General features: G+C 40.1%; 1 non-coding gene across 1 annotated transcript; it reads right to left on the bottom strand.

Annotated features, from left to right (window-relative positions):
• Positions 1–5,571: 5,571 nt before the first annotated feature.
• On the bottom strand, positions 5,572–5,678 carry LOC116118755. Its single transcript, XR_004126209.1, has one exon. It is a non-coding gene; the product is annotated as a small nucleolar RNA R71 (small nucleolar RNA).
• Between the last annotated feature and the right edge of the window lie 4,000 nt (positions 5,679–9,678).

Genomic DNA, 9,678 nt, shown 5'->3' with positions numbered 1-9,678 from the left:
TCATCCATGAGATATCAAACAGGAATAATCATATAAAGGTTAATGTTTTGAACCTATAAATTATTTTTATGTTTCAAATTGTCTCTGGAGAATGACACAACCGAGAGAGAAAGTATAGCAAGAGATTGGAGAATAATACTCCTTCAATTACATACATATATAGTTGTCCAATACTCCCCCGCAATTGAAGTGGCAAGTCATAGAGCTGCAATTGAAAATAGAGAGACCGAAAATGCTCCCGAGAGAGACTCTTAATAAAGAGATTAGCAAGCTAAGCAGCGGTAGGAACATGCCGAAGAAGAAGAGCGTCGTGGGCAACCAATTCCCGAATGAAATAAGATTAATGTCAATAGGCGAGTCCTCGAATGAAACACAAAATTGGTAGCCATGTACAAGGCAGACTATTTTCGCAAAGCAAAATGGGAGGGAACAATGCAACACCAGCTCGCGAAGAAGATAATAGAACCAGCGGATATCAATAGCCCATATGCGAGAGCTGATACTCAGATTCAACACTAGAACGAGAGACGACACCTATTTTTTAGCAGTCCAGGAACGGAGATTGTTACCAAGAAACACACAGCCACCCGTGACCGATCAGAGGGTAGAAACATCAGAAGCCCATCTGCGTCAGAGTATGCAACCAAGTGAAGCCAAGAGTTTGGTGGAAGTAAGGCCACAGGTAAGAGAACCGTTGACACACCGAAGAATACGTTTAATGAACGTATATCCTTGTTGGTGAGATTGCACCCTGAGCGACTTGATTTACAACAAGGCGATGTCCAGCCGGGTGAGGCAGAGATATGAAGGCCACTAACCATGTTACAGTATAGTGTAGCACAAAAGGGAGCCTCATCATCAAACATCATGGACTTAGATGCACCAATGGGAGTGGCGCAGGAAGCACAAGAGTCCATCTGAAACCTTTGGAGAAGTCCACCATATAATGGCTGAGTAATATAACATACAGGATGCTGAGTGACCTCCATCCAAGGAAAAAACCAAGGTCACCCAAGTCACAACAAGCAAATGTGGAACACAGAGTGGTGACAAAACTAGCGATATCTGATGAAGATAAGTCCGTATGAATGAGATCATCCATATAATGAGCAATATCAAGACCGAGGAGGAGGAGCGACGAATGAACAACGACAGTCAGAGTGACTATTTACAAAACCCTGAACCAAGAAGGAGTGCAGGCGATGAAACCACACTTGAGGTGCTTGTTTGAGGCCATAGATAGCTTCGTAAGACAACATACATGATTAGGACAGTTCGGTTGTACGAAGCCAGGGGCTGAGCCATGTACACTTCTTCAGAGAACAACCCTGAAGGAAAGCATTCTTAACATCGAGCTGACAAAAAGGCATCCAGCATAGTAGCATGCAAGGATAGCGCGAATGGTCGCAAGCTTACCATCGGGCTGAAAATGTCACCAAAATCACCACCCGTTGCTAAGAAAACCCTTGGCAATGAGGCAAGCCTTATACTGGTTAATGGAGCCATCGGCATGATGCTTGGCTTTATAGACCACCGAAACCCAACGACATTTTAATAAGGAAGGAGACAAAAGACCCATATTTGTTCCAAAGGAAGGTACTATACTCATCTAACTTGGCTTGTCTCCAATGGAAATGGATTGAGCTTGTGAGAAGGATGTAGGCTCACTCAGCTTGGATCAGATGTGGGAGTAGCCAGAGAAGATGGTAGCTGATGAGGAGAAGATGCCATGATGGAATTGATTATTGAAACTTCTGCCTAAAGGAGGTGAAAACCATGGGGAGATAGGGACAACACTAGGGGGATGAGTGGCATCGGGAGGTGGATTGGAGGTTTGTGGTATGAGAAGATGGGCTAGAAGGAGTAGTATTTGGTGGACCAAGAATGTCGGAGGGTATCTAAGAGATAGAGTGCATAGGTAGGGGATGGAAACCAAAATGTGACTAAGGTGCGTTAGCTGGGCGGTAGAGGCAAAGACTGAGGAAAAGTGTCTTGTGGAAAACCACATGGTAAGATGTACACTCGACCAGTAGTACATAAAGGCAACAGTAACCACGTGAGAAGAGTCATAACCAAGGAAAATGCCTAGAAGAGATCGCAAAGCCATCTTGTGGGAGCATAGGAGTAAGCATTGGAAAGCAAGCACAACCGAAAGTAGTAAGACATGATAATCGTGGGCAATGAAAAAAAACTTATAAGAAGCGGCCCTGAAGAAGTAGCGTTGGAAACCTGTTAATCAAACACACAACAATAAAAAGCCTCCACCTAAAAGGGTGGTGGTAGTGTAGCTTCAGTAACAGACAACGACTCTTTTCCACAATATCCAGATGCTTTCGCTCAACCACACCATTTTGGGTAGGGGTGAGGACATGAGAGTTTATGGGTAATTCCAAATCATAAAGTAACGGCTGAAACTGTTTATATCAAACTCACCACCACCTCAGAATGCACAATTTTAATGGAACAAGAAAGAAGATTTTCTATTAATAATTTAAAATTGCGGAAAACCGTTGTAACATCGAACTTGTGATACATGGGATATAACCAAGTGTATCTACTAAAATCATCGACAATGATAAATAAAATTTAAAAGACGATAACGAGGGCTCTGGTGCAGGACCCCAGACATTAAGTGAGAACACTCTAGAGAGGAGCGAGCAGTGTAAGTTTTGCTTGGAAAAGGGCTAACGATAGCCTTTGCCAAGAGGACAGACAACACATGCAGATACGAGGGGCTAAGACCCACGGATAGGAAGCTTTAGAGATAAGAGAACAGATTTGAGAAAAGCACAGATGGATGACCAAGATGACGATGTCAGACTAACAGAGATGCACAAACTGATGAAAAAGCCACAACGTCAGATGAAGAAAGGTGGTGAGGCCATTATTGCTGTGACCAGATCAGAGGACTGTGCCCGACCTTTGTCCGTAATAAAAAAAACCAGCACCCAAGAACAATATCAGAGTTAGTACCGAGGTAAATTTGTGGATGGACAACAAATTTTTATGAAGACTCGGAACACACAATATTGGACAAAGGTAAAGGAGATAAGACAACGACCCAGACAGAGAAACAGAACCTGTATGAGTTAGGGGAAGGGACTCACCGTTCCCAACGACAGACGAAGAACCGTGTGGGGCTGAGCACGGTGATGGAGGAAAGATGTCACGTCATGTGATGAGTGGCTCCAGAGTTAAGACAACAGTTAGACTCAAGAGAGTCATAAATGGACAAGGTAGCAAGAGGCTCAGTAGCAGAGGCAACAATATGCAAAATTTCTGCGTTGTGGATAGACTCGGGTAGAGTGACCAAGGCGGTCACAAATTTGGTAGGCTCCCTGCAGGAGGACACCAGTTAGAGCAATATAATGGTGGTTGGAAAGAGGATGGTGGCGGTGGGCTGAAGAAGACAATTGATAAGAGCTTGAAGTATATATTTTGTTAATGATTTAATTGGATTATTTGTGGAAAAATGTGTTTAAATTGTGGTATTTTAATAATTCTTTCATAAATACCTTTTACGGGATCACGGTGTATTTTGAGTATTTTCAGGTTCAAACAGATTTGAAGGGAAAAGAATGTGTTGATGGAATTCTGACACGTAGGAACAACGGTACAAGAATCAGAGTTGAAACGAGGAAGTTGTGACGCGTCGAAGATACGTAAAATCTGGAAATCCTTCAAGATGAGCGTGCTTCGATGTTTCTGTCATAACTTGAGCTATAGAAATCTGAATTTGACGATTCTAGTGGCGTTGGAAAGCTTATTCAGAGAGCTAAAAAGTTTGTTTGATAACTTTACCAAATTCTAAAGATCACAGATGCCTTGGAAAGAAGAACGATCGCACAGCAACTATTCTCACCGCCGCGGCAATGGGTCATGGGCTTGTTAAGTTAATGCATTATCTTAATCCGAATCTGAATGGGCTAAGGCATTTAATCTTTTCCTATAAGATCAAAACCCTAGGATATAAATAAGGGTCTTTAAGAAGTTTTTAGGAGTTTGTGAGAGAGAAAAGAAGAACAGCTACTAGTTTGGAGATCGGGATTCTTGAAGCTCTCGTTCACCGATAAGAAGTGTTTATATTTCTTTCTTGAACTCATGTTGTTGAATAGAATGATGGTTTTTATTACTGCAACTATGAACTAAATTTCTTTTCTAGGCTAAAGATGTAGCCCAATTTATGAATATGTGTTGACGTTATCTTTATTAATTTCTTATTGAGCATTAATTCTAAGTTTTATTATTGTGTGTAATGCTTTCAATTCTTAAAGATCCGAGGGTTGAATGATATCATGGGTTGGGTTGAGATCGAGAGATGAAATCTGATTTGTCAAAGGTAATAAAACCATAGATTGAGCGAATGCTAGAGATAAGTTACCGCGATCTATGAGGCTCTGGTAAATTCCATCGAACTTAATGATCTCTTAGCTTCTAAATCCAACTTAGAGATATTTTGGGTTATTGTTTAAGTTTTGATTCAGTAATTGTTCGAGAGAAAATTAGGGGAATATTAGAGAGTTTGGCCTTTAGAATAAGCTTAATTAGGATAGTAATAATCCTCAATACATAGGAATAAATTGGTGTTAAATCTGTGCCCTAGGGTTTAGCCATATCGATCTTTATACCATAGCTTTTATAAAATTTTGATTTGTTAGTTTTTAATTTGTTTTCCTTTTCATTAAATTCATTCATAAGCTTCTGTTTCATCAAATAGCATTAAAATAGACTAGTTTGGTACTTGGTAGGTAGTTCTCTTGGGATTCGACACTCGTTTACTTGAGTTTTACTAGTTGCACGATTTCGTACACTTGCGAAAAGCTTGTCAAGTTTTTGGCGCCATTGCCGGGGAACTATTTTTTTTTTTACCAATATCAATACAAAAAATTTAGCTGCTAATTTGATTTGTTTTGTTTTATTTTTGTTTGCTAATTAATTTTTATTTTTATTTTTATTTTTGTTGTTTTGTTTATTGTTTTTAGCTAGAATCTGGAGAGTTTACGTTCAAGAGGTGGTGGTGATCTTAATCCACTAGATTTTGAGATCGAGAGAACCGCTAAATAGTTGAGGAAAGAAAAGAGGCAAGCTGATTCTGAAAAATCAATGGCTAACACAAGAATTGTGAATCCCAATATGGGAAATCAAGAGAATGAGAATGAGGATACTTTAGGAGGAAATGCAAATAGTGGAGCAGCAGTGGCTTAGAGAGCATTGAAGGACTACTCTAGTCCTACTATTAATGGGTGCTATTCTAGCATCAAGAGACCACCCGTTCAAGTGAATAATTTTGAGATTAAGCCAGCAATTATTGGAATGATTCAGTAGTCGGTCCAATTCGCTGGGTTACCTAATGATGATCCCAACCTGCATATCGCAAATTTTCTGGAGTTATGCGACACATTCAGGCATAATAGAGTATCCGATGACACAATTAGGCTAAGGCTTTTCCTATTCTCTCTTCAGGATAAAGCCAAGGCTTGGTTGATTTCTCTGCCATCTGGGGGCATCACAACCTGGAACGAGTTAGCTCAAGCATTCCTCACTAAATATTTTCCACCTTCTAAGTCTGCCAAGCTGAGGAGTGAGATTATGAACTTTTACCAACAAGATTCAGAGTCATTGTATGAAGCATGGGAAAGGTATAAGGATCTTTTACGGAGGTGGCCTCACCATGGTTTACCAATCTAGTCGCAAGTGCAAACGTTCTACTAAGGGTTGCTACCAACCATTCAAGCTATGATTGATGCTGCAAGTGGGGGAGCCTTAAACAATAAAACGCCAGAGGAAGCATACAATCTGATTGAGTTGATGACAAACAATAACTATATGAGGACTCTAGAGAGAACTTCAATAAGGAAATCAGCGGCAGTGCATGAAGTTAACGGTTACACTGCATTGGCTGCTCAACTTTCGAACATCCAGAAGCAATTAGGTAATGTGTTGAAAGTAAATGCAATTGAATCTTCTTCTCTGATATGTGACCTTTGTGCAGGAAATCATTCATCTAAGGATTGCCAAGAAGGGAACTCGTTTGCTCAGCCTGAACAAGCCGATTACGTCAATAATTTCCAAAGGGGGCAAGGGAATCCATATTCCAATACATAAAATCCAGCATGGAGGAAACACTCGAACTTTTCATGGAGCAACAATAATGAGCAAAAACAAGCTCCTGTTTTTCAACCTCAAGAGCCAAAATCTAATTTAGAGAATGTGTTGACCAAGTTCATTGAAGAGATAAGCAAGAGGTTTGAGAAGACTGACGTCCTGGTTCAAAATCAATCAACCTCTATTAGGAACCTTGAGACTCAAATTGGGCAAATTCATAACATATTAGCGGGAAGAGTTCAAGGAGTTTTGCCGAGTGATACAGAGAAGAATCTCAAGGAACAAGCGCATGCAATCACCTTAAGGAGTGGACGAATTTTGGAAAATTCAGAGGGTGAAAAACCGAGGCAAGAACAAGACCAGAAGGATGAGCAGAAGGACGTTCGCCGCGATGGTGATGATGGTGGCCGCGACGAGCGTGAGAATGTAGAGAAATTCATCAGAAACAGGGACGATCGCCACGGCGATGAATCCAGTGGCCGCGACAAGCGTGATCATGCTTGCAATTCGTCAGAATTTTCAACGCATCACTACGACAATGAATCTGGTGGCTGCGACAAGCGTGCATCTGAGCAGAAACTTCCTTCAAGCCAGGAAACCCTTCCATACCCACAACAGTTGAAAAATCAGAAGCTCGATAAGTAATTCGGTAAGTTTATTGACATGTTTCGAAGTTTACATATTAATATCCCTTTTGTTGATATGCTAGAACATATGCCGAAGTATGCAAAATTTTTGAAAGAGATCCCCACGCACAAGAGAAAATTCGAGGAACATGAGAAAGTTATGCTCACGGAGGAAGCTGATTCAAAAGAAACTACCACCCAAACTACGAGATCCAGGGAGTTTTACTATCCCTTGTATTATTGGTAGTTGTTATTTTGATAAAGTGTTATGTGATTTAGGGGCAAGTATTAACTTAATGCCATTTTCCATCTACAGGAAGCTTGGATTAGGAGAAGTGAAGCCAACAACCGTGTCTTTTCAATTAGCTGATCGATCGATAACATATCCTAAGGGGGTGGTAGAAGACGTCTTGATTAAGGTAGACAAACTGATTTTCCCAGTAGATTTCATAGTGTTATAGATGGAGGAAGATAAGGAGATACCTTTAATTTTAGGACGACCTTTTCTAGCCACGGGTAGAACATTGATAGATGTCCACCAAGGGAAATTAATCTTAAGGGTAGAAGATGAGCAAGTAGAGTTTGATGTTTTTGAATCTATGAAGCGTCCATCTGAACTAGACTCATGCTTTAAGATTGATGTTCTCGACACCATAGTGGAGCAGAATTTTGAAGAGAGCTACCCCATTTTTCCTTTAGAGCAGGAGGATGAAGTTGATAGTGAAGAGATGAGAGAGTGTTTAAGATACTTAAATGCTTTACCACCCTTGGTTCATCCTAAAGCTAATTCGATCAGAGAAATTGGAGTTGTGGTGTCTCAGTCAACTTTACTAATCACAAAGGCACCTACACTTGAGCTTAAGCAACTACCACCTCATTTAAGGTATGCATTTTTAGAAGAGGGTAAATTTTTTTCAGTTATTATTAATGCTTCTTTGAGTGTTGTAGAGGAAGAAAAGTTGTTGCGCATATTGAGAAAGTACAAGAAGGCTATTGGATGGACGTGCAATTGGGGATATAAAAGGTATCAGTCCTTCAATCTGCATGCACAAGATCTTAATGGAGGAAAGTTATAAGCCTACTGTCCAATCACAGAGAAGATTGAATCCATCAATGCAAGAAGTGGTCAAGAAGGAGGTGTTGAAGCTCTTAGATGCAGGAATCATATATCCAATTTCGGATAGTGCATGGGTGAGCCCAGTCCAAGTAGTGCCAAAGAAGGGAGGAATGACAGTGGTCTGTAATAATAACAACAAGCCGATTCCAACACGAACAGTCACGAGATGGAGAGTATTTATCGACTATCGCAAACTGAATTTCACGACTCGTAAGGACCATTTTCCATTGCCATTCATCGATCAAATGTTGGAGAGGTTAGCTGGCCATGAGTTCTATTTTTTCCTAGATGGATATTCAGGCTATAATCAAATTGCTATAGCACCAGAAGATCAAGAGAAATGACTTTCACGTGCCCATACGGAACATTCGCCTATCGAAGAATGCCTTTTGGCTTGTGCAACGCTCCTGCAACTTTTCAACATTGCATGATCTCAATATTCTTTGATATGGTTGAGAAGTCCATTGAAGTTTTCATGGACGATTTTTCTGTTTTTGGAGATTCTTTTGATGATTGTTTAACTAACTTATCTAATGTTTTGCAGAGATGTGTTGACACTAACTTGGTGCTAAATTGGGAAAAATGCCATTTCATGGTACGAGATGGGATTGTGTTAGGTCAGCAGATATCCACGAATGGAATTGAGGTGGATCGAGCGAAGATTGAAGTCATTGAGAAACTACCACCTCTAAATTCAGTGAAGGCTGTCAGAAGTTTCCTTGGGCATGCGGGTTTTTATAGGAGATTCCTATAAGATTTCTCTAAAATCTCTAAACCTCTTTATGATTTATTAACTAAGGATGTTCCTTTTAATTTTAGTCAAGAGTGTTTAGATGCATTTAAGTGTTTAAAAGCAAAATTAATTTCTACTCCTATTATTGTTGCGCCCGATTGGGAACTACCTTTTGAACTCATGTGTGATGCAAGTGACTACGCTTTAGGGGTTGTTTTAGGATAGCGGAAAGGTAAGGTTTTGCATGTGATTTATTATGCCAGCAAGACTTTAACGGGACCACAGTTAAATTATGCAACTACTGAAGAAGAATTTTTAGCAGTAGTATTCTCTATTGACAAATTTCGTTCTTATTTGCTAGGTACCAAGGTTATTGTGTACACTGACTATGCTGCGATGAAGTACCTCCCAGCAAAATAGGATTCCAAGCCAAGATTATTGCGATGGGTATTGCTTTTACAGGAATTTGACTTGGAGATTAAGGACAAGAAAGGAACGGAAAATCAAGTGGCTGACCATTTATCCCGATTGGAGTCCAATGAAGAAGTTCAAGAGGAAGAAAAGCCAATCAACGAATACTTCCTGTATGAGCAATTGTTTTCTATTCAAGAAGGGTCGTGGTTTGCCGATATTGCGAACTATTTGGCCTAGAAAGTATTGCCTCCTGGAATGAACTCCCAAAGATGAAAGAATTTTTTTGCAGATTTAAAGAACTACTTTGGGAAGATCCATTTTTGTACAAGCATTGCGCCGATCAAATGATAAGAAGATGTGTGCCAGAAGAAGAGATGACAAATATTCTTCGTCATTGTCATTCAATGGAAGTTGGTGGTCATTTTGGTTTCACAAAGACTGCCGCTAAAGTTCTTCAATCAGGATTTTTCTGGCCAACTCTTTTTAAAGACGCTTTTCATTTTGTTATGAGTTGTGATGAGTGTCAACGGGTTGGGAATATATCTAGGAGAAATGCCATGCCTTTAAATAATATCCTAGAAGTAGAATTGTTTGATGTGTGGGGGATAGATTTTATAGGACCTTTTCCTTCTTTGTTTTCTAACCGTTTTATATTGGTTGCCGTAGATTATGTTTCGAAGTGG

Source organism: Pistacia vera, unplaced genomic scaffold (assembly GCF_008641045.1).
Source record: "Pistacia vera cultivar Batoury unplaced genomic scaffold, PisVer_v2 Contig858, whole genome shotgun sequence".
Classification (NCBI taxonomy): Eukaryota; Viridiplantae; Streptophyta; class Magnoliopsida; order Sapindales; family Anacardiaceae; genus Pistacia; species Pistacia vera.
The sequence above is the reverse complement of the archived record's forward strand: the minus strand, read 5'-3'. Positions and strand labels throughout refer to the sequence as shown.